The sequence below is a fragment of the Lactuca sativa genome, chromosome 2 (genome assembly GCF_002870075.4).
Source record: "Lactuca sativa cultivar Salinas chromosome 2, Lsat_Salinas_v11, whole genome shotgun sequence".
NCBI lineage: Eukaryota > Viridiplantae > Streptophyta > Magnoliopsida > Asterales > Asteraceae > Lactuca > Lactuca sativa.
In genome coordinates this window covers 170428884-170454716 of record NC_056624.2, presented here as the reverse complement: position 1 = coordinate 170454716, position 25833 = coordinate 170428884, and positions in this window count along the sequence as shown.

Genomic DNA, 25833 nt, shown 5'->3' with positions numbered 1-25833 from the left:
AAGCCTATATGAAATCGTCCAAGGCCTTAAGGAAAGGGCTCCATGGGTTGCTTAGGGCTTAAGCATCCAAATTAGGGTTTCCTTGTTAGATAACCCTAATTGCCTCCTATATAAAGAGATCCCTTATGACCAAAAACGTGGACAAGACTCCTCTAGGGTTTGTAGACGTTTTTGGGCAGCCTCTAACCTTTCTCCTCTTCATCCTCTTGCTTATGGTGTTTGTGAACCATTAGAGGAGTGACACTTGTGACTCTAAGCCTTTCAAAGTCAATACAAGGATATTTGGGATTGTTATTGCTACATAACAATCAAGGTATTATTATAAACTTATTCTTATGTTAATATGATTACTTTGTTGGATAAGGTGTCTAAGTCCATAACTATTTCGGGTGTGTACTTGACCCGACCCGACATGGTCCATTTGGGTTGCATGGCACTATGCAATTGGATAGACTAATTGAGAGAAATAACACTTGGAGATTATTAATATATTATAAGTTCTAATATATTAATAATATTATTTGATTAGTTTGATCAAAGAATTAATTTGGAATTAATTAAGTGATCAAAGGATAACTAATTAAATATATGGGTTGATTATGTAAATCATTCATATCTTGTATAGTGGGCTAAGAGGCTCCATGGATTATCAAGTTGGGTTCTACCCATAGGATGCTCCATGGATGCTCCATAGGAGTTACAAACCCATGGGTCATGGAAATGAAGAGTCATGACACATTAGGGTTTACATGGTGTAACCCTAGATGTGTCAACACTATATAAGAGTCCCATTCTCCACCAAAATCGGACACACATAAGAAACTAGAGGGCTTGGCCGATTTTAAGAAGTGTGTATTATCTCAAAAGTCTTTCCAAGAGCATTTGGTATTGTGTGAAGTATTTGAGGCATCACACTTGGGGTGCTAGGCTCACAAGGTTTCAAGGAACATAAGCAACAACAAGGTAAGTTATTCTATCTTTCATTCAAGTTAAAATTGTTCCCCATGTATGCTAGATAGGAATATAACCTTGGAATTCAACTTTGCATGATAATTAGACAAACATAGATCCAAGGTTATTAGGGTTGCATGTACACTTAGGAAGTGTTAGAATGCTCAAAACCCATCAGTGGTATCAGAGCCTAGGCTTGTTTGTTTGTTATTTGTGCTTAAAAGTTGAAAAAAAGTCGAAAAACTTGCTGTCTGCCTGATGAACTCGCCGAGTCCATGGGGAGACTCGCCGAGTTCACTTGTATCTTCAACCTACTCGTCGAGTAGGTTCATGCACTCGGCGAGTAGGGTCGACAGAGTGCAGATTTTCGACTTTAGTTGCTGGAAATGGATTAGAAACATTACCCTAAACTGTTTTGGTACTTGAAAACTTGTTTTAGATGGTGTAATGTCTTGCTAATTCATTTACAACAACTAGTTATCAAAATTACAAGTTTTAAGTGTAATTTTGATTCATGAAAGTGCTTATGTTCATGTTCTTGATCTTATGATGTTTAGATGATCATAGGAATTATTTGTAACCTATGTGGTAGTTTAATTCTTGATCATAATGTGTTTTAATGGAGTCCATAACTTGTCCTCAAGTTATGGAAAACCAAAAGTCACTTGGAATAAAAACCATTAAAAGAACACAAGAGTTAGAAAAATGAAGAGTCTTCATTTTATTACTCTATTAAACTCATAAGTTACAAGAAATGAAAAAGTTTTGAAAGTTTACAAAACTTGCCCTCAAGTTTTGGAACAAGTAAAGTCAAGTTAAAACTTTAGTTCCAACCCTTAGAATTTTAAAAGTTAAAATTCAACCCTTATACTTATATTATTATGATTTAATAATTATATATGTATATATATATATATATATATATATATATATGTATATATATATATATATATATATATATATATATATATATATATATATATATATGTATAAGAACAAAGTCATCTTACCACTAGTACGCCTCATTCACGAAGCCGGTCTATAAGGTGGGTATAAGGTTGTTGCCTATAAAATGGCAACTTAATGGGTGTCCACTTTCACCCACCGCTTGCTTGATCGGTGGAGGGTCGTTAGCCGAACGGGTAAGACAAGGACTTATAAATTCTCATTAAAAGTATGATGAATATTATAAAGTAACTAAATGTTTTATTAAATTCCCAATCTTAGTTACTTTAGGAAAAATGTGAATAAGGTGCTAATCCATGAAATTACACTTTACACTTTGTTTAAGTCGTTGGTGGAGCGTGTGTGGTAAACCGGCACACTAACTTGGACTTAACAAGGTAGGTAAAGGGTGACTTAAGGTTTATTATAGTATCGATGGAGCGTGTGTGGTTTACCGGCACATCGATTGAGTGATAAACTTTAAGGGTACCAAGTGATTTGCATGGTTACTTCACACCTCGTTTTGTGATCCTCGATATCCCAGTCACAAAACTTGGAGGGCACACTCAAGATTGAAACATGCCTTTGAAAAGTTCATTGAATCTCAAAGAATCTAGGAATTTCTAAGAACCAATCAAAAAACCTAATATTTAATATTTCATTTTTCGTGGTGGAAATTGGTGAATCGTCATTCACCTACCTTTCAAATATATTATAGCTTGGATTACGGCATACCTCTTCCAAGTTATAATATATTGTGATTGGATCCTAGCCTTAATATTATATTTGGGTGTTTTATTAAGGACTCTCTTAATATCTAAACTAATCTTGTCCTCTTCTTTCAGATGTCTTCAAACAATGTTGCTTCTGGCTCTAACCCTAATAGCTCCTTTACCCTTATGAACTTGTGTGGGAAAGTCACTTTTGATGGGTCCAACTTCAATGAGTGGATCAGAAACAACAGGATGATTACCCGCTACGAGGACAAAGAATATGTCCTTGACAAGGAGCTTAAGGAGATCGATGAGACCACTGCAACTCCCCAGGAGATCGCTGACTTTCAGGCACATGAAAGGGATGCCACGAAAGTGGCATGCATCATGATGGCCACGATGACAGCGGAACTCCAAAAGTCTTATGAGGATTTCTACCCTTATGAAATGCACCAAGATTTGATGGAAAGATACCATCAAAGTGCACGACAAGAGAGGTATGAAATCATCTGCTCCATGATAACAACCATGATGAAGGACGGGGAATCCGTCACGAGCCAGATGCAGAAAATGCAAAGGTATGTGGATAATTTGCTGAAGCTTAATGTGAACTTCCCTGAGGAGCTTGCAATAGATATCATTTTGCACTCCTTACCATCGTGCTATGATCAATTACGCATGACATATCACATGAATAAGGAAGAGGTCACACTCAGCAAACTTCAGGGACTTCTCAAGACCGCAGAAACAGGTCTTAAGGGGAAGTCGGTTGTTAACACTCTTACTCCAAACTCTACTCCGGTTTTGGCAATCGGGAAAAGTCGAGGGAAGAAGAGAAAGAGCTCTTCTAAGGGTACCAAGGCTCGGACCCTTGATGGCTCTTCTTCAAGTGGAACCAAGAAAGGTTTCATCACTCCTTCTTCTAACCCAAAAGAGGCTGAATGCTTCTATTGCCATGAAAAATCACATTGGAAGCGAAACTCCCCAAAATACCAGCAAGATGTGAAGGATGGGAAAGTTAAACCAAACCATGCAGGTATTTACACTATCATTTCTAATAACTCACCCCATTCTAAATCTTGGGTCCTTGATACCGGTTGTGGTATTCATATTTGTTGTGACTTGCAGGGACTAAGAAGAAGTGAGAATGTGGAGCAAGGAAGAATAAACTTAGTCATGGGGAATAGGAAAACTTTACCTGTTACCAAGATTGGAGTTTATACTTTATCGCTAAGTAGTGGGTTTAATTTAGATTTGAATAAATGTTGTTATTCGCCAGGAATGGCAAGAAATATTATTTCCTTTCATGCTTTGTACAAAAAAGGGTTTACCTTTTCATTTAATAATGAAGTTGGTTCTATTGATGCTTTCTTTAATAATGTTCTTTATTTTAAAGCATTACCTTGTGATGGTGTGTATGAAGCTGTATCTGTTATAGATAACTTAGGAAATAATGTTTTATGTATTGATTCTATTAATAATAATAACTTGGATAAAGCATCATTATGGCATTGTCGTCTTGGACATATAAGCAAGAAACGCATAGGCCAACTCCAAAAGGATGGAGTCTTGGAGTCATTTGACCTAAAGTCAGATGATAGTTGCGAGTCATGCTTACTTGGAAAAATGACAAAGTCACCCTTCATAGGTTCTTGTGAGAGAGGTGAAGGTTTGTTGGACCTTGTACACACGGATGTGTGTGGACCATTCAAACATGCCACAAGGGATGCTAATCGTTATTATTTGACTTTTACTGATGATTACAGTAGATATGGATATGTCTACTTGATCAAGCATAAGTCAGAGACTTTCGAAAGGTGTAAGGAATTGAAACAGGAAGTCAAGAATCAGTTGGGCAGGAACATTAAGATGCTTCGATCCGATCGTGGTGGTGAGTATCTTAGTTCAGAGTTTCTTGACTATCTAAGGGAATGTGGGATAGTCTCACAATTGACACCTCCCAGGACACCACAGTTGAATGGTGTGGCTGAGAGGCGTAATCGAACCTTGTTGGATATGGTTCGTTCCATGATGACTCGAACTTCGCTACCAATCTCATTCTGGGGGTATGCCTTAGAGACTGCCGCCCATATCCTTAATCTAGTCCCTACAAAGAAAGTTGCCAAAACTCCTCACGAGATGTGGACTGGTAAAGTACCCAAACTAGACCACATCAAGATTTAGGGTTGTGAGGCTTTCGTGAGACGCGAGACTCATGATAAGCTCGAACCCTGAAGCGAGAGGTGTATTTTCATCGGCTACCCACAACAATCCTTTGGTTACCTCTTCTACAGACCTAGTGAAAATGTGGTCTTTGTAGCTAGGAGGGATTTCTTTAGAGAAAGAGAGTTTATAAGCCAAGGAAACAGTGGGAGGCAAGTTGATCTTGAAGAAATTCAAGAGTCAAGCGGTGAAGGAACTTCAAACCCTAGCACTCAACTTGAGGAGGAAACTCCTGTTGAGCCAATTGACAAGTCTGTACCTCTGAGGCGTTCCACAAGGGTTAGGAATGCTCCTGAGCATTACTATGGATTCCATATTACTGCAGAAGGAGATACACTTATCAGTGATGAGACACTGATAGGTCTGGATGAACCTAACAGTTACGCGGAAGCCATGGCAGGCCCTGAGTCAGCTAAGTGAAAAGAGGCAATGGACAACGAAATACAGTCCATGTATGACAATCAAGTTTGGAACTTAGTTGAGAATGTACCAGGTCGTAAGACAGTAGGGTGCAAATGGGTCTTCAAGAAGAAGACCGACATGGATGGTAATGTACACACATATAAGGCTAGACTGGTTGCAAAGGGTTTCTCTCAAATTCCTGGAGTGGACTATGATGAGACCTTTTCTCCAGTAGCCAAGATTAAGTCTATTCGGGTTCTGTTGGCCATAACTGCATTTCATGACTATGAAATATGGCAAATGGATGGCAAAACCGCTTTCCTTAATGGAAAGTTGGCTGAAGATGTTTACATGAGTCAGCCAGAGGGTTTTGTCAGCAACAAGTACCCTAATAGAGTGTGTAAGTTTGAGAAATCCATTTATGGATTGAAGCAAGCACCTCGCAGATGGAATCTTTGCTTTGATGAAAAGGTCAAGGAATTTGGCTTTTCTAGGAGTGAAGATGAGTCTTGCGTGTATGTCAAGGCTAGTGGGAGTATAGTTAGCTTTTTGGTGTTGTATGTGGATGACATACTACTCATAGGAAATGACATCCCAACTCTGCAGGAAGTTAAATCCTGGCTTGGGAAGTGTTTCTCTATGAAGGACCTAGGAGAAGCTACCTATATTCTAGGGATAAGGATCTTGAGAGATCGGAGTAAAAGACTAATTGGACTTAGTCAGAGTACCTATTTGGATAAGGTGATGAAAAGATTCAGCATGCAGGATTCCAAGAAAGGAGAGTTACCCATCCAGAGTAACACCAGATTGAGTAAGACACAAAGCCCTAGCACTGAGGCTGAGATAGCAGAAATGAGTCGAATACCTTATGCTTCGGCTGTAGGATCGATCATGTATGCTATGACGTGTACTCGACCTGATGTAGCCTTTGCCCTGAGCATGGTTAGCAGGTATCAGGCGAACCCTGGCAAGGCACACTGGATTGCGGTAAAGAATATCCTCAAGTACCTACGGAGGACTAAGGACTGAGTCCTTACCCTCGGTGGGAGTGATAACTTGAGAGTTGTAGGATATAGTGATGCTAGCTTCCAGACTGATAGGGATAATTTTGTTGGATTAATGTCTAAGTCCATAACTATAATTGGTAAGACTTGACCCGACCCGGCATGGTCCATTTGGGTTGCATACCATCATGCACTTGGATAGACTATAATGAGAGAAATAAGACACTTATGGTTATTAATATATTATAAGTTCTAGTATATTAATAATAAGAATAATATGATTATTTAATTAGTATTGATCAAGAATTAATCTAGGATTAATTAAGTGATCAAAAGAAGACTAATTAAATATATGGGTTGATTGTGTAAATCATCCATACTTGTATAGTAGGCTAATGCTCCATGGATAATCAAGTTGGGCTAAAACCCATAGGATGGTCCATGGGTGCTCCATGGTGTATTTGTACTCATGGATCATGGAAATGAAAGGCCATGTCAATTAGGGTTTACATGGTGTAACCCTAACTATATAAGCATCTTATTCTTGACCAAAATTGCCCACTAGTGTGTGAAGTGAAAGGGCTAGCCGATTTCATGAGTTGTAGAATTCTCTCAAGTTATTCTAAGTGTTTTGGTGATTGTGATTCCATTTGAGGCTTCCACACTATTGGGGCTAGGCACTCAAGCTTCATGAAGACTTTCTACATCAAAGAGGTATGTATTCTATCTTGTTACTCTCATTGTTTTTGTATGCTAGATTAGGATTATACCTTGGATGTTCTTATTTGCATGTATAATAGAGAAAACATAGATCCAAGGTATTTAGGGTTGCATGTACACTTAGGAGTGTTAGAATGCTCAAAACCCAACAGTGGTATCAGAGCCTAGGCTTGCTTTCTCTTATACTTGATGCAAATTGCTGAAAAATGCTGAAAAACTCGATTTTCTGGCTTTCTGGGCACTGGACTCGCCGAGTCCACTGATGAACTCGCCGAGTCCATGAGTAAAATCATCCTACTCGCGGAGTAGGTTCATGCACTCGACGAGTAGGAGCCCCAGACATCATATTTTCGAGGTTTTTGGCTAGAATTGGACTAGGAACATTACCCTAAGTTGTTTTTGAACTTATAAACTGGTTTTTGATGTGGTAATGTTCATGCTAATCCAATTTCAAAGATAATTGTCAATAGCTTCATGTTTTGAATTAGTTTAGTGATTAGGCTAATTACATGAAAAAGTTTGATTTGAATTATCTTGTTCTTATGAGTTGCTTAGATTAGTAGAAAAGTTGAGTGAAATAGTTGTTTTCAATCCAAATTAATCTAAGAGTTGATTCTAAAATGTGTTTTTGTAACTTGTCCTCAAGTTATATGAAAAGTCACATTTAAGTTTCATAAAACTCATAATAGTTGGCAAAGGTTACAAAATGAAGAGTCTAGTTCTAATTAAATGAGGTTATGACTTCATAATTTGTCCTCAAGTTATGGAGGACCAAGAGTCTCTTCATTAAATAATACATAAAAAATAAGTGTAACCTTAATTAATTCCATAAGTTATAAAATAAAGAAAAGTTAATTCTTTTATTAGTTTAAAGTCTTCCATAACTTGTCCTCAAGTTATGGAACTTGAAGAGTTTTTGGATTAAAACTACTTTAAACACATAAGTTATGGAATTAATTAGTTTTGAATAGTTTCAAACTTGCCCTCAAGTTTTGGAATTTGTAAAGTTTTCACTTATGAATACTTTAATTCCAAGTTAGCCCTTAGAATTTTAAAAGTTAAAATTCAACTTTTATACTTTATAATATTATAAGTTAATAATATATATATATATATATATATATATATATGTATGTATAAGAGTAAAGTCAGTCTTACCGCTAGTACGCCTCATTCACGAAGCCGGTCTATAAGGTGGGTATAAGGTTGTTGCCTATAAAATGGCAACTTAATGGGTGTCCACTCTCACCCACCGCTTGCTTGACTGGTGGAGGGTCGTTAGCCGAACGGGTTTGACAGGACTATAATTCTCCCTTCATTAAAAGTATTAATGATAAATATTAAGTAACTAAACTCTTAATAATACCCAATCTTAGTTACTTAGGAAAATATGAATAAGGTGCTAATCCATGAAATTACACTTTGCACTTTGTTTAAGTCGGTTAGTGGAGCGTGTGTGGTTAACCGGCACACTAACTCGTATTTAACAAGGTAGGAAAATGGTAACTTAATGTTTATCATAGTATCGATGGAGCGTGTGTGGTTAACCGACACATCGATTGAGGGGTGAACACTTAAGGGTACCAAGTAATTTGCATGGTTACTTCACACATTGTTTTGTGATCCTCGGCATCCCAGTCACAAAACCTGAAGGGAACACTCGAGATTGAAACATGCCATTGAACAGTTCAATGTATATCAAAAGATCTAGGAGTTTCAAATCCAATTAAAACCTAATAATATATTTCGTTTATCTTGGTGGAAATTGGTGAATCGTCATTCACTTACCTTCAAATATTTTATAGCTTGGATTACGGCATCCCTCTTCTAAGTTATAAAATAGTTTGTAGGGTCCTAGCCTTAATATTTCATATTGGGTGTTATATTAAGGACTTTAGATCAACTATCTTGAATATCTCCCAAAACTTGCCCTCAAGTTTTGGAATTTGTAAAGTTTTCTCTTATGAATACTTTAATTCCAACTTAAACCTTAGAATTTTAAAGAGTTAAAATTCAACCCTTATATTTTATAATATTATAAGTTAATAATATATATATATATATATATATATATATATATATATATATATATATATATATATATATATATATATATATATATATATATATATATATGTATAAGAGCAAGTCAGTCTTACCGTTAGTAAGCCTCACTCACGAAGCTGGTCTATAAGGGGGGTATAAGGTTACTGCCTATAAAATGGCAGTTTAATAGGTGTCCACTCTCACCCACCGCTTCTTTGACCGGTGGAGGGTCGTTAGCCGAACGGGTTTGACAGGACTATAATTCTCCCTTCATTAAAAGTATTAATGATAAATATTAAGTAACTAAACTCTTAATAATACCCAATCTTAGTTACTTAGGAAAATGTGAATAAGGTGCTAATCCATGAAATTACACTTTACCCTTTGTCTAAGTCGTTAGTGGAGCGTGTGTGGTTAACCGGCACACTAACCTGGACTTAACAAGGTAGGTAAAGGGTGACTTAATATTTATCATAGTATCGATGGAGCGTGTGTGGTTTACCGTCACATCGATTGAGGGGTAATTTATTAAGGGTACCAAGTGATTTGCATGGTTACTTCACACCTTGTTTTGTGATCCTCGGCATCCCTGTCACAAAACCTGAAGGGCACACTCGAGATTGAAACATGCCTTTGAACAGTTCAATGAATCTCAAAGATCTAGGAGTTTCAAAACCAATTAAAACCTAATAATACATTTCGTTTATCTTGGTGGAAATTGGTGAATCGTCATTCACCTACCTTCAAATATTTTATAGCTTGGATTACGGCATACCTCTTCTAAGTTATAAAATAGTTTGTTGGGTCCTAGCCTTAATATTTCATATTGGGTGTCATATTAAGGACTTAAGATCAACTATCTTGAATGTCTCCCAAAACATGTCTTGTTTAGACATTTATGATCTTCCCAAATCTCTTGAAACAAGCTTTCCTAAATGAAGATGATGTCCCATGGAAATCATACTTCATTCACCTCCTCCAATTATTCTCCCTAACCTACAAGTTCTTGAAAAGTTTAAGGTCACTCAAGCCCTATTGGCAAGGCAAGGTCTAGGTGTGATCACATCTTGGAGATGTAGTCACATATTGACAAGCCGGGAGAGTTGGGTGTCAAAGTCTTGAGAAAGTTGGTGGTTCAATCACTTTCTAAGTCACATAGTGAGTTCCTTTGGGACACCTATGAAATAGGCTATGATAAGACCCTTAATGATCTTATCTATTTGTTAAGATCAACTTCCTTAAAACTTGATGGACATTGACAATAGTGACACAGGAAATCCCGGAAAGCATTCTCTTCCCAATGGAAAGGGAGTGGCCATAGTCAACTCGGTTGACCAAATGGTAAAGAGAAAAGCTGAGTCTGTGATAGTCCCGTGTACCATTATCAAAGGGTCCATATGTTTATATTGCCAAAGGAAGGGAAATTGGTTACGAATCTGCCAAATTTACCTAAGGATGTTGAAGTCAATAAGTTTGACTCTACTTCAGGTAAAGTCCACTATCTAACTCTGCTAAGTTTCTAATCTGAGATTCTTGATACATGATGTGACTGGGTCACATGTTGATGTTTTAAGAATCAAAGAAAAAGGCGAAGAAACTTAAAGAAAGAATATGTTGAATCTGATCGCGTAGATGGATTTCTAACGCATAGTTCGAAGATCGGATTCTTGAGCTACTTCTTAGGAGTTATGATGTATTGCTTAGGAATAGATAACAACAAGTTTTCATATGGATTGTAAGGATAAGTTTTTCCGCAAAGTTTTAAAATAAAAGAAATTTTTTGATTTTATTTATTTTAAAATATCCTTACAATGGCATTTGAGGAAAAATTGTTGCTTATATGATTCCATTTATAGCAAGAGTGGAAATATGAAATTGATTCTTTCATTTGTGGTAATGTCTAAATTTACCAAATAAGGAAAGATTCTCATCACCCAAGTTTTAATTGGACCGGAACTTGAAATCATGCAAGTTGTATAGCATGATGAATGAGAACTTTCAAGTATTGGAAAAATTAAGACTAATTACTCGTTCACATGGATGTGTGAGTCAAGTAATGGACTAAGGGATCGAGTACATAGTCTTGTGCACTGATTAAGTCCACCACAAAAGATTGATAAGACTATTCGTCATGATTTACTTAAGTTCAGTAAATATGATTATACTTACAAGCTTAAGTGTAACTCTGAGACATTGGAAAAAGGTTTCAATGTATGGCAGAGCGAATAAGAAGAATCAAATTAGGCAGAAGGTTAAAAGTTTCTCAAATCTGAAAAGATGGGAGAGTACTTTAGTATCAGTTTTGTGATCATCTTAATGATTAAGAAACCATATCAAAATTAGTTCTCTAAGTAAAATCTTAGTGCATTTTTATGACTAAGAAAAGGAACTTGAATTGTTGAAATGGTTAAATCAAGAAGATGAGTCATACTTCGTTCCAATACAAGTCTTAGAGTCATACTCCAAGATTGTAATTTGAGTGACATGTCTTAAAGAAGGTTTGAGCACTTGTCAAATGTAAGAGTAAAAGTTTTGTACTCTTGTACATTTGAAATTGGTAAGTTGTGATGTTTTGGATAAAACAAAGACCAACTAAGGCCAATTATGTGAAGTTTTTGTCTTGATTAGAATCCGCACTATCTCTTGGATGTCTGACAAGGGAGTCTTATATGTCAAGAGGACAGTGGGAGTCTTAAAGGTCTTGAAAGTCTCAAGAACTAATCAAGAATAGAACCTGAAGTTCTTCACTAGCACACGACTTGAGGTTTATAACCTATCGTGTTGACATCTTCTATGCCCATTCCAGTTAAAGTTGGCTTTGCATATGAGTTCTTAGAGTTCTCAATTAGTTGCACAACAACTTGGAAGCAATGGCAGGCCCTTGAGCTGCCAGGTGGCAAGAAATTAAGATTGAGTTCAATCCGTATGAGTGTGGAATTGTCATTATCCTTGTCTTGTGTCTATGGTTTTGACAATTCACATGGATAAGAACACATACACCATTAAATCTAAGTGACATAAGGTTTCTCTCCGATTCATGAAAATGATGGTGAGGAAACACTTTCACTAAGTAGATTTTAGCTAGATAGCAATTGTGATATTTGCATTCTCAAAGTCGTTAGTGGAGCGTGTGTGGTTTACCGGCACACTAACCTGGACTTGTGAGAAGTGGCAAAAAGGTCTAACCATTATGATTACGGCATCCCTCTTCATAATTGTTTAGACACACAAGTGTGCTATCTAAGGGAAGGTGTATGATTTTGATAAAGTCTTATAAAAACAATCTAGTATCAGAAATCTGAACGTTGGTAAGAAAGTCAATGAAGTATTGATTTCTAGAAGTCCAGCTGATTTCTAAGTACATGTCAAAGCTAGTGGGAGCATAAGTGTTATGCTAATAATCATCATGTTAGTGGGAGCATGATAAGTATTGCAAGCTAGCAATGTTAATTATAGAAAACAAAAGGTTTCAATTGGGAAAAAGGTTGTTTTGCTATAATTAAGGGAGAGGAAATTATACTTCATCTCAAATCTATAAGCTTAGATCGTGAGGTTTTAATCATTTAGTCAAGGATATATATATGAATTTCATGTTGGAATGGCTCAACATAAGGAAATTCTGTATATGGGTCCATTATTTGCGTTCTAAAATTCGATTATGATTACGGCATCCCTTTTCATAATCTGAATTATGAGAACTTGGCAAATTGAAATGGTAATAGTATAGCAAAAGACTGGTTTAGTCTTTATGTGAGACATCATGAATCGTTTCCCATATGCTTCGGATATAGGATCGATTATATGTGCTATATTCATCCTTTCTAAAATTTTCCAAATGCTTGGGGCATTAAGAAGGGAAAAGGTTTAGAACTGGATATGACTAAAAGAATTAAACAATTGTCGAGGACAATCTAAGGTTTACCAAAGATTGGTTGCTCAAGGACAGTTGGAAGTATAGTGATAATTCTGGAAGGACCATATTGACATAATCTGTAAGGAGGCAACTCTTGTTCAGAAGTGATAGTCAAAATGGAATCTGGAAATGTTTCAAAGTTAGAATTTTTCAATCTGTGTAAGATTAAGGAAACTTAATGCAAGAAGGATGTTTCCAAGGAGCTGACCTCTTTTGGAATACTCTGTAATGATTGTTATCAAGTCTTTCTGACTTTGGGCATAATCATTACAAGAGGTTCAATGCATATAAGTTTAGAATCTAACAGATATCAGTAAATGGCATGAATTTGGAATTCTTGCATTTGTAGTAAGGATTTGGGAGTGTGAAAAGAGAATCATTGAAGTTATGTTCAATGGATCTAGTTCACAAAGTAAAGATCATAGACAAACATAGTATGCATACTTGGTGTATGGCATGACTAGGGTTTAGAAAACATAGTGTGCATGCTTGGAGCATGGGACAACTATTCTTTTAAATTCAAGAATAAAGTTGATAGCTGAAACAGTATACAATGAATAATGTGTAATCATATGGTGATAAATAAAAGGTGTTTTATTTTTGTTCAAAGGGTTGATACCATATTGGATTCAATTATTATTGTGTTTCACTTTGCATGTTTTGACTTCCCGAATAAACTAGGTTATTCTTCCGGAATGACTAAGTTATTCAAACCATCCACAGTCGGTCATATGTTGGAAGTAGATATGAATTAAGACTGTCATGGGTTGGCTTGTAGAGGTCTAAGGTGTTGGACAAAGGGCTACAACACTCATGAGTGCTCATAAGTTCTGAGTATTGGATTTAACCCGCGCTCATTGGAATCACTTCATGGATTTTATCACGAGTGATCATGAGACGATAATATCTTATATTCTTCAAACCTAGAGATATGAGTTGTTACTATGAGTTGGTTGTACATTGATTGCACGAAAACGCATTTGGTAACTCGGTGCTATAAAACGTGCCTTTGTGTATGATTCAACAAGTAGTAGAACAAGCCATATGAGTCGAAGTTTATCCATTCCTTTTACCTTCGGGATAAAAGCGATATCTGTGGGCCCCTCGATGATTTGATGATGACAAATGGAAGTGCTCGGCCGGGCTAGGACTGATTTGATTTGTTCAATTAGTCAGTCGTCATAAATCGGAAATCGGGAAATAACAAATGGACAGAGAGAATGATTATAATCCATGTCTCAGTCCATATGATATCTAGATTGGAGGAATATATGATCCTGTATCTAATGGACAAGTCATTGACAAAGGTCAGAGTTCATCTACAAGGTCAGAGTTCGACAGAAGCTTTTGAGAGCTACGATTGCCAGTTGGTTCCTGAAGTCATACGCAATAATAGTTTTAGACTTATCCAAGTGGGAGACTGTTGGATTAATGTCTAAGTCCATAACTATAATTGGTAAGACTTGACCCGACCCGGCATGGTCCATTTGGGTTGCATACCATCATGCACTTGGATAGACTATAATGAGAGAAATAAGACACTTATGGTTATTAATATATTATAAGTTCTAGTATATTAATAATAAGAATAATATGATTATTTAATTAGTATTGATCAAGAATTAATCTAGGATTAATTAAGTGATCAAAAGAAGACTAATTAAATATATGGGTTGATTGTGTAAATCATCCATACTTGTATAGTGGGCTAATGCTCCATGGATAATCAAGTTGGGCTAAAACCCATAGGATGGTCCATGGATGCTCCATGGTGTATTTGTACTCATGGATCATGGAAATGAAAGGCCATGTCAATTAGGGTTTACATGGTGTAACCCTAACTATATAAGCATCTTATTCTTGACCAAAATTGGCCACTAGTGTGTGAAGTGAATGGGCTAGCCGATTTCATGAGTTGTAGAATTCTCTCAAGTTATTCTAAGTGTTTTGGTGATTGTGATTCCATTTGAGGCTTCCACGCTATTGGGGCTAGGCACTCAAGCTTCATGAAGACTTTCTACATCAAAGAGGTATGTATTCTATCTTGTTACTCTCATTGTTTTTGTATGCTAGATTAGGATTATACCTTGGATGTTCTTATTTGCATGTATAATAGAGAAAACATAGATCCAAGGTATTTAGGGTTGCATGTACACTTAGGAGTGTTAGAATGCTCAAAACCCAACAAATTTCCGCTCTCAGTCGGGCTGGGTCTTTACCCTAAATGGAGGAGCAATCTCTTGGAAGAGTTCCAAGCAAGAAACAGTGGCTGATTCAACTTGTGAATCAGAGTATATTGCAGCTAGCGAGGCGGCAAAGGAGGCGATATGGCTGAAGAACTTCATTGGAGACCTTGGAGTTGTACCAGCTATTAAAGAGCCAATGGAGATTTTTGTGATAGTGAAAGTGCTGTTGCTTTAGCCAAGGAACCAAGGGATCACGGGAGATCCAGACACATCGACAGAAAATACCATTTTATCAGACATCGAATAGAAGGACTCCTCGTTGCAAAGAGGGTATCATCAGATGAGAATCCAACAGATCCCCTCACGAAGGGACTGAAACGGGTTAAGCATCTCCAACATGCTTGGAGCATAGGGCTGAAGGATGATATTAGATTTAGTAGTTAGATAACCCAGAAATTTGTAAAGTGTAATTGACATTAGATGATGAATAAAAGGTGTTTTATTTATGAGTAAAGTGTTGCTATCTCTTGTTGATCGTTTACTATATTTCTTTTGCATGTTTTGACTTCCAGAATAATTTTGTTTGGTATAAAATATTATTCAAACCTCCACAGTCGGTCATATGTCAGAAGTAGGTATGAATCAAGACTGTCATGATTGGTTGAAGAGGTCTAAGGTGTTGGACAAGGCTACAACAATCATGAGTGCTCATAAGGTCTGAGCATTGGACTCAACCCACGCTCACTGGAATCACTTCATGGAATTCTATCTCGAGTGATCGTGAGACGGTAATATCATATAAGTCTTCAAACCTAGAGATATAATTTGTTACTTACAAGTTGGTTATGCATTGATTGTACGAAAACACATTGGTAACTCGATGTTATAAAACGTGCTTTTGTGTGTAATTCAATGAGTGGTAGAACAAACATATGAGTCGAAGTTTATCTGTTCCTTCTTAGATTAGAAGCTGATATCTGGGCCCCTCGATGATTTTGTTTTAACCTACGTACCGGGCCCGGTCAGAACCAAGTTGATGTGTTCAATTAAGTTCTTTGTCAAACAAATCGGAAATTGAGAAACAAACTGCTGGACAATAAGTAAGACATTGTTCCATGTATTTGTCCGGCTGATATCTAGAACGGAGGATTATATGATCCCTTATCTTAAATGGCGTACCATCATCTTCTCAGTTCCGAGAGACCTTGAAAGAGCTACGATTGCCGGTCAGTTCCTGAAGTACTAGAGTTATAGTTATTAGAATTATCCAAGTGGGAGACTGTTGGATAAGGTGTCTAAGTCCATAATTATTTCGGGTGTGTACTTGACCCGACCCGGCATGGTCCATTTGGGTTGCATGGAACCATGCAATTGGATAGACTAATTGAGAGAAATAACACTTGGAGATTATTAATATATTATAAGTTCTAATATATTAGTAATATTATTTGATTAGTTTGATCAAAGAATTAATTTGGAATTAATTAAGTGATCAAAGGATAACTAATTAAATATATGGGTTGATTATGTAAATCATTCATATCTTGTATAGTGGGCTAAGAGGCTCCATGGATTACCAAGTTGGGTTCTACCCATAGGATGCTCCATGGGAGTTACAAACACATGGGTCATGGAAATGAAGAGTCATGACACATTAGGGTTTACATGGTGTAACCCTAGATGTGTCAACACTATATAAGAGTCCCATTCTCCACCAAAATCGGACACACATAAGAAACTAGAGGGCTTGGCCGATTTTAAGAAGTGTGTATTATCTCAAAAGTCTTTCCAAGAGCATTTGGTGTTGTGTGAAGCATTTGAGGCATCACACTTGGGGTGCTAGGCTCACAAGGTTTCAAGGAACATAAGCAACAACAAGGTAAGTTATTCTATCTTTCATTCAAGTTAAAATTGTTCCCCATGTATGCTAGATAGGAATATAACCTTGGAATTCAACTTTGCATGATAATTAGACGAACATAGATCCAAGGTTATTAGGGTTGCATGTACACTTAGGAAGTGTTAGAATGCTCAAAACCCATCATACTTGTATGCTAGAATTAGGGTTTATAGTCTTGGATAACTTGCATGTACAATAGAGAAACCTAGATCCAAGCATTAGGGTTTGTATGAGCACATAGGATGTTCTTAGGACTAAAACCCATCAAATACTTGGGACGAGTATGAGTAGGTGTGAAAGGTAGTAGATGCATATACTACCGGAAGCACAAGACTCGCACTTGGATCAGGGAAAGTTACAAGGTTACCAAGAAGCTAGTAACTGATTCCGTTTTGTTCAAGTGTGTCATAACCCTTGTTTTGGTAGTGACTAGTAAGATGGTTGTTATTCCGACCCTAGTGGTCATATCAAATTGAGTCCGACTACAAGGAGTTTGTTACGTGGTTCATGGAACATAGTTCGAGGTAACATCTGACCTAAGTCAAAAGATTGAAATCAATGCGATCGATAGCATCGTGCTCGTTGTTAAGGAAGCTTGTAGCTAGAAATGCTACATGTAAAAATGTGATTATATCACGTTAGAATATGAAGGAAGGTATATTCCATTCTGGAATTTAACTCTAAGAGACTTGAGTCTAAGCGTTGCATCATACGATGAGAGGTCATTAGAACACGAACCATCGGTCTGTTACAATAGATAAAGGAAAGTATTTATCCTAAGAAGAAGAAGGAGTCAACGGGACTTATTTGGTAACTCGGAAGTTATGATTGAAAGTACATCATAGTACGATAAGCAGATGCAAGATTAGGCATCGTCTGCAGTCAAGAAATCCATAGAGTTAAATACTCTTTCTAGGAAACATAATAGTTATGGTTATCACTGTTAGGTTTTGAGCATTCTAACACTCCTAAGTGTACATGCAACCCTAAATACCTTGGATCTATGTTTTCTCTATTATACATGCAATTATGAACATCCAAGGTATTATCCTAATCTAGCATACAAAATAATGAATATAACAAGATAGAATACATACCTCTTTGATGTAGTATGTCTTCATGAAGCTTGAGTGCCTAGTGCCTCAAGTGTGACACCTCAAATGGTTCACACAACGCCAAATACACTTGGAATAACTTGAGAGAAATCCACAACTCATGAAATCGGCTAGCCCTTCTTTTTCACACACTAGTGGCCGATTTTGGTGAATAATATGATGCTTATATAGTTAGGGTTACACCATGTAAACCCTAATTGACATGGCCTTTCATTTCCATGATCCATGGGTACAAAAACACCATGGAGCATCCATGAAGCATCATATGGGTTTTAGCCCAACTAGATAATCCATTGAGCATTAGCCCATTATATAAGTATGGATGATTTACACAATCAACCCATATATTTAATTAGTCTTCTTTTGATCACTTAATTAATCCTAGATTAATTCTTGATCAATACTAATTAAATAATCTTATTATTCTTATTATTAATATACTAGAACTTATAATATATTAATAACCATAAGTGTCTTATTTCTCTTATTTAGTCTATCCAAGTGCATGATGCCATGCAATCCAAATGGACCATGCCGGGTCGGGTCAAGTCTTACCAATTATAGTTATGGACTTAGACATTAATCCAACAGTCTCCCACTTGGATAAGTCTAAACCTATTATTGCGTATGACTTCAGGAACCAACTGGAAATCGTAGCTCTCAAAAGCTTCTGTCGAACTCTGACCTTGTAGATGAACTCTGACCTTTGTCAATGACTTGTCCATTAGATAAGGGATCATATATTCCTCCATTCTAGATATCATATGGATTGAGACATGGATTATAATCATTCTCTCTGTCCATTTGTTGTTTCCCGATTTCCGATTTATGACGACTGACTAATTGAACAAATCAAATCAATCCTGGCCCGGCCGAGCACTTCCATTTGTCATCATCAAATCATCGAGGGGCCCACATATATCGCTTTTATCCTGAAGGTAAAAGGAATGGATAAACTTCGACTCATATGGCTTGTTCTACTACTTGTTGAATCATACACAAAGGCACGTTTTATAACATCGAGTTACCAATGCGTTTTCGTGCAATCAATGTACTATCAACTCATAGTAACAACTCATATCTCTAGGTTTGAAGAATATAAGATATTATAGTCTCATGATCATTCGTGATAAAATCCATGAAGTGATTCCAATGAGCACGGGTTGAATCCAATACTCAGAACTTATGAGCACTCATGAGTGTTGTAGCCCTTTGTCCAACATCTTAGACCTCTACAAGCCAACCCATGACAGTCTTAATTCATATCTACTTCCAACATATGACCGACTGTGGATGGTTTGAATAACTTAGTCATCCAGAACAATGACCTAGTTATTCTGGAAGTCAAAACATGCAAAGTGAAACACAATAATAATTGAATCCAATATGGTCTCAGAACTTATGAATATAAATAAAACACCTTTTATTTATCACCATATGACTACACATTATTCATTGTATACTGTTTCAGCTATCAACTTTATTCTTGAATTTAAAACAATAGTTGTCCCATGCTCCAAGCATGTACACTATGTTTTTCTAAACACTAGTCATGCCATACATCAAGTATGCATACTATGTTTGTCTATGATCTTTACTTTGTGAACTAGATCAATTGAACATAACTTCAATGATTCTCTTTACACACTCCCAAATCCTTACTGCAAATGCAAGAATTCCAAATTCATTCCATTTACTGAAATCTGTTAGATTCTAAACTTATATGCATTGATCCTCTTGTAATGATTATGCACAAAATCACAAAGACTTGACTACAACCATTATAGAGTATTCCAAAGGAGATCAACTCCTTGGAAACATCCTTCTTGCATTAAGTTCCCTAATCTTACACAGATTGAATAATTTCTAACTTTGAAACATTTCCAGATTCCATTTTGACTATCACTTCTGAACAAGAGTTTCCTCCTTACAGATTATGTCAATATGGTCCTTCCAGAATTATCACTATACTTTCAACTGTCCTTGAGCACCCAATCTTTGGTAAACCTTAGATTTTCCTCGACAATTGATTAATCCTTTTAGTTATATCCAATTCTAGACCTTTTCCCTTCTTAATGCCCCAGGCATTTGGAAAATTTTAGAAATGATGAATATAGCACATGTAATCGATCCTATATCCGAAGCCTATGGGACACGATTCATGATGTCTCACATAAAGACTAAACCAGTCTTTTGCTATAACATTTCCATTTCTATTTGCCAAGTTCTCATAATTCAGATTATGAAAAGGGATGCCGTAATCATAATTGAATTTTAGAACGCAAATAATGGACCGATATACAGAATTTCCTTATGTTGAGCCATTCCAACATGAAATTCATATATATATATATATATATATATATATATATATATATATATATATATATATATATATATATCCTTGACTAAGTACGATTAAAACCTCAATCTAAGCTTTTAAATTTGAGATGAAGTATAATTTCCTCTCCCTTAATTATAGCAAAACAACTTTTTCCCAATTGAAACTTTTTCTTTTTATAATTAACATTGCTAACTTGCAATACTTATCATAATTATCATGCTCCCACCAACATGATGAAACACTTATGCTCCCACTAGCTTTGACATGTACTCATAAATTAGCTCGACCTCTAGAAATCAATACTTTGTTGACTTTCTTACCAAAGGTCAGATTTCTGATACTAGATTGCTTTGATAAAACTTTATCAAAATCATACACCTTGCCTTAGATAGCACACTTGTGTGTCTAAACAATTATGAAGAGGGATGCCGTAATCATAATGGTTAGACCTTTTTGCCACTTCTCACAAGTCCAGGTTAGTGTGTCGGTAAACCACATACGCTCCACTAACGATTTTGAGAATGCAAATATCACAATTGCTATCTACTTTAAATCTACTTAGTGAAAGTGTTTCCTCACCATCATTTTCATGAATCGGAGAGAAACCTTATGACACTTAGATTTGCTGGTGTATGTGTTCTTATCCATGTGAATTGTCATAACCATAGTCACAAGACAAGGATAATGACAAATCCAAACTCATATGGATTGAACTCAATCTTAATTTCTTGCCACCTGGCAGCTCAAGGGCCTGCCATTGCTTCTAAGTTGTTATGCAACCAATTGAGAACTCTAAGAACTCATATGCAAAGCCAACTTTAACTGGAATAGGCACAAAATATGTCAGCACGATAGGTTATAAACCTCAAGTCGTGTGCTAGTAAAGAACTTTAGGTTTTATTCTTGATTAGTTCTTGAGACTTTCAAGACCTTTAAGACTCCCACTGTCCTCTTGACATATAAGACTCCCTTGTCAAACATCAAAGAGATAGTGCAGATTCTAATCAAGACAAACACTTCACACAATTGGCCTTAGTTGGTCTTTGTTTTATCCAAAACATCACAACTTACCAATTTCAAATGTACAAGAGTAGAAAACTTTTACTCTTACATTTAACAAGTGTTTTAAACCTTCTTTAAGACATGTCACTCAAGTTACCATCTTGGAGTATGACTCTAATAATTGTTTTTGGAACGAAGTATGAATCATCTCCTTGATTTAACCATTTCAACAATTCAAGTTCCTCTTCTTAGTCATAAGAATGCACTAAGATTTCCTTAGAGAACTAATTTTGATATGGTTTCTTAATCATTAAAATGATCACAAAAACTGATACTAAAGTACTCTCCCATTTTTTCAGATTTGAGAAACTTTTATCCTTCTGCCTAATTTAGTTTTTCTTATTCGCTCTGCCATACTTTGGAACCTTTTCCAATGTCTCAGAGTTACACTTAAGCTTATAAGTATAACCATATTTACTGAGCTTCAGTAAATTATGACGAATAATCTTATCGATCTTTTGTGGTGGACTTAATCAGTACACTAGACTATGTACTCGATCCCTTAGTCCTTTACTTGACTCACACATCCATGTGAACAAATAATTAGTCTTAATTTTCCAATACTTGAAAGTTCTCATTCATCATGCTATACACCTTGCATGATTTCAAGTCTCGGTCCAATTGAAACTTGGGTGATGAGAATCTTTCCTTATTTGGTAAATTTAGACATTACCACAAATGAAAGAGTCAATTTCATATTTCCATTCTTGCTATTAATGGAATCATATAAGCAACAATTTTTTTCCTCAAATGCCATTGTAAGGATATTTTAAAATAAATAAAATCAAAAAATTTTCTTTTATTTTAAAACTATGCGGAAAAACTTATCCTTACAATCCATATGAAAACTTGTTGTTATCTATTCCTAAGCAATATCTCATAACTCCTAAGAAGTAGCTTAAGAATCCGATCTTCAAACTATGCGATAGAAATCCATCTACGCCATCAGATTCAGCATATTCTTTCTTTAAGTTTCTTCACTTTTCTTTGATTCTTAAAACATCACCATGTGACCCAGTCACATCATGTATCAAGAATCTCAGAATAGAAACTTAGCAGAGTTAGATAGTGGACTTTTTACCTGAAGTAGAGTTAAACTTATTGACTTTAACATCCTTAGGCAAATTTGCAGATTCGAAACCAATGCCCCTTCCTTTGGCAATTTAACATATGGATGCTTTGGTAATGGAACACGAGACTATCACAGACTTAGCCTTTCTCTTTACCATTTGGTCAATCGAGTTGACTATGACCGATCCTTTTCCATTGGGAAGAGAGAGCTTTACCGGATATCCAATGTCATTATTGTCAATGTCTAAAAAGTTTTAGGAAGTTGATCTTAGCAAATAGATAAGATCATTAAGGGTCTTGTCATAGTCTGGTTCATAGGAGTCCCAAAGGAGCTCACTATGTGACTTAGAAAGTGATTGAACCACCAACTTTCTCAAGACTTTGACACCCAACTCTCCCGGCTTGTCAATATGTGACTACATCTTCAAGATGTGATCACACCTAGACCTTGCCTTGCCAATAGGGCTTGAGTAACCTTAAACTTTTCAAGAACTTGTGGGTTAGGGAGAATAATTAGAGGAGGTGGAAGAAGTATGATTTCCATGGGACATCATCATCATTTAGGAAAGCTTGTTTCAAGAGATTTGGGAAGATCATAGATGTCTAAACTAGACATCTTTTGGGAGATATTCAAGATAGTTGATCTAAAGTCCTTAATATAACACCCAATATGAAATATTAAGGCTAGGACCCTACAAACTATTTTATAACTTAGAAGAGGGATGCCGTAATCCAAGCTATAAAATATTTGAAGGTAAGTGAATGACGATTCACCAATTTCCACCAAGATAAACGAAATATATTATTAGGTTTTAATTGGATTTGAAACTCCTAGATCTTTTGATATTCATTGAACTGTTCAATGGCATGTTTCAATCTCGAGTGTGCCCTTCAGGTTTTGTGACTGGGATGCCGAGGATCACAAAACAAGGTGTGAAGTAACCATGCAAATTACTTGGTACCCTTAAGTGTTCACCCCTCAATCGATGTGCCGGTTAACCACACACGCTCCATCGATACTATGATAAACATTAAGTTACCATTTTCCTACCTTGTTAAATACGAGTTAGTGTGCCGGTTAACCACACACGCTCCACTAACCGACTTAAACAAAGTGCAAAGTGTAATTTCATGGATGAGCACCTTATTCACATTTTCCTAAGTAACTAAGATTGGGTATTATTAAGAGTTTAGTTACTTAATGTTTATCATTAATACTTTTAATGAAGGGAGAATTATAGTCCTGTCAAACCCGTTCGGCTAACAACCCTCCACCGGTCAAAGAAGCGGTGGGTGAGAGTGGACACCTATTAAACTGCCATTTTATAGGCAGTAACCTTATACCCCCCTTATAGACCAGCTTCGTGAGTGAGGCTTACTAACGGTAAGACTGACTTGCTCTTATACATACATACATACATATATATATATATATATATATATATATATATATATATATATATATATATATATATATATATATTATTAACTTACAATATTATAAAGTATAAGGGTTGAATTTTAACTCTTTAAAATTCTAAGGTTTAAGTTGGAATTAAAGTATTCATAAGAGAAAACTTTACAAATTCCAAAACTTGAGGGCAAGTTTTGAAACTATTCAAAACTAATTAATTCCATAACTTATGTGCTTAAAGTAGTTTTAATCCAAAAACTCTTCAAGTTCCATAACTTGAGGACAAGTTATGGAAGATTTTAAACTAATAAAAGAATTAACTTTTCTTTATTTTATAACTTACAGAATTAATTAAGGTTACACTTTTTTTTATTTATTATTTAATGAAGAGACTCTTGGTCCTCCATAACTTGAGGACAAATTATGGAGTCATAACACCATTTAATTAGAACTAGACTCTTCATTTTGTAACCTTTGCCAACTTTTATGAGTTTTATGAAACTTAAATGTGACTTTTCATATAACTTGAGGACAAGTTACAAAAACACATTTTAGAATCAACTCTTAGATTAATTTAGATTGAAAACAACTATTTCACTCAACTTTTCTATTAATCTAAGCAACTCATAAGAACAAGATAATTCAAATCAAACCTTTTCATGTAATTAATATAAACCCTAAACTAATACAAAACATGAATCTATTGACAATTATCTTTGAAATTGGATTAGCATGGACATTACCACATCAAAAACAAGTTTATAAGTCCAAAAACATCTTAGGGTAATGTTCCTAGTCCAATTCCAGCTAAAAAAGTCGAATTTATGCTGTCTGGGGGTCCAACTCGTCGAGTGCACGAACCAACTCGGCGAGTTGGATGCATTTTGCCTTGGACTCGGTGAGTCTACTGGACAGACAACATCAAAACTCGATTTTTCAGCTACTTTTGCAAGTATAACAAGAAAACAAGCCTAGGCTCTGATACCACTGTTGGGTTTTGAGAATTCTAACACTCCTAAGTGTACATGCAACCCTAAATACCTTGGATCTATGTTTTCTCTATTATACTTGCAATTATGAGCATCCAAGGTATTATCCTAATCCAGCATACAAAATAATGAATATAACAAGATAGAATACATACCTCTTTGATGTAGAAAGTCTTCATGAAGCTTGAGTGCCTAGTGCCTCAAGTGTGACACCTCAAATGGTTCACACAACACCAAATACACTTGGAATAACTTGAGATAAATCCACAACAAATGAAATCGGCTAGCCCTTCTTTTTCACACACTAGTGGCCGATTTTGGTGAATAATATGATGCTTATATAGTTAGGGTTACACCATGTAAACCCTAATTGACATGGCCTTTCATTTCCATGATCCATGGGTACAAAAACACCATGGAGCATTCATGAAGCATCATATGGGTTTTAGCCCAACTAGATAATCCATGGAGCATTAGCCCATTATATAAGTATGGATGATTTACACAATCAACCCATATATTTAATTAGTCTTCTTTTGATCACTTAATTAATCCTAGATTAATTCTTGATCAATACTAATTAAATAATCTTATTATTCTTATTATTAATATACTAGAACTTATAATATATTAATAACCATAAGTGTCTTATTTCTCTCATTTAGTCTATCCAAGTGCATGATGCCATGCAATCCAAATGGACCATGCCGGGTCGGGTCAAGTCTTACCAATTATAGTTATAGACTTAGACATTAATCCAACAATTACCTAGGATGAAGATATAACTGTGGAAACATTATGCAAGTCCTATTTCGTTGATGATTCCGGGATGTAA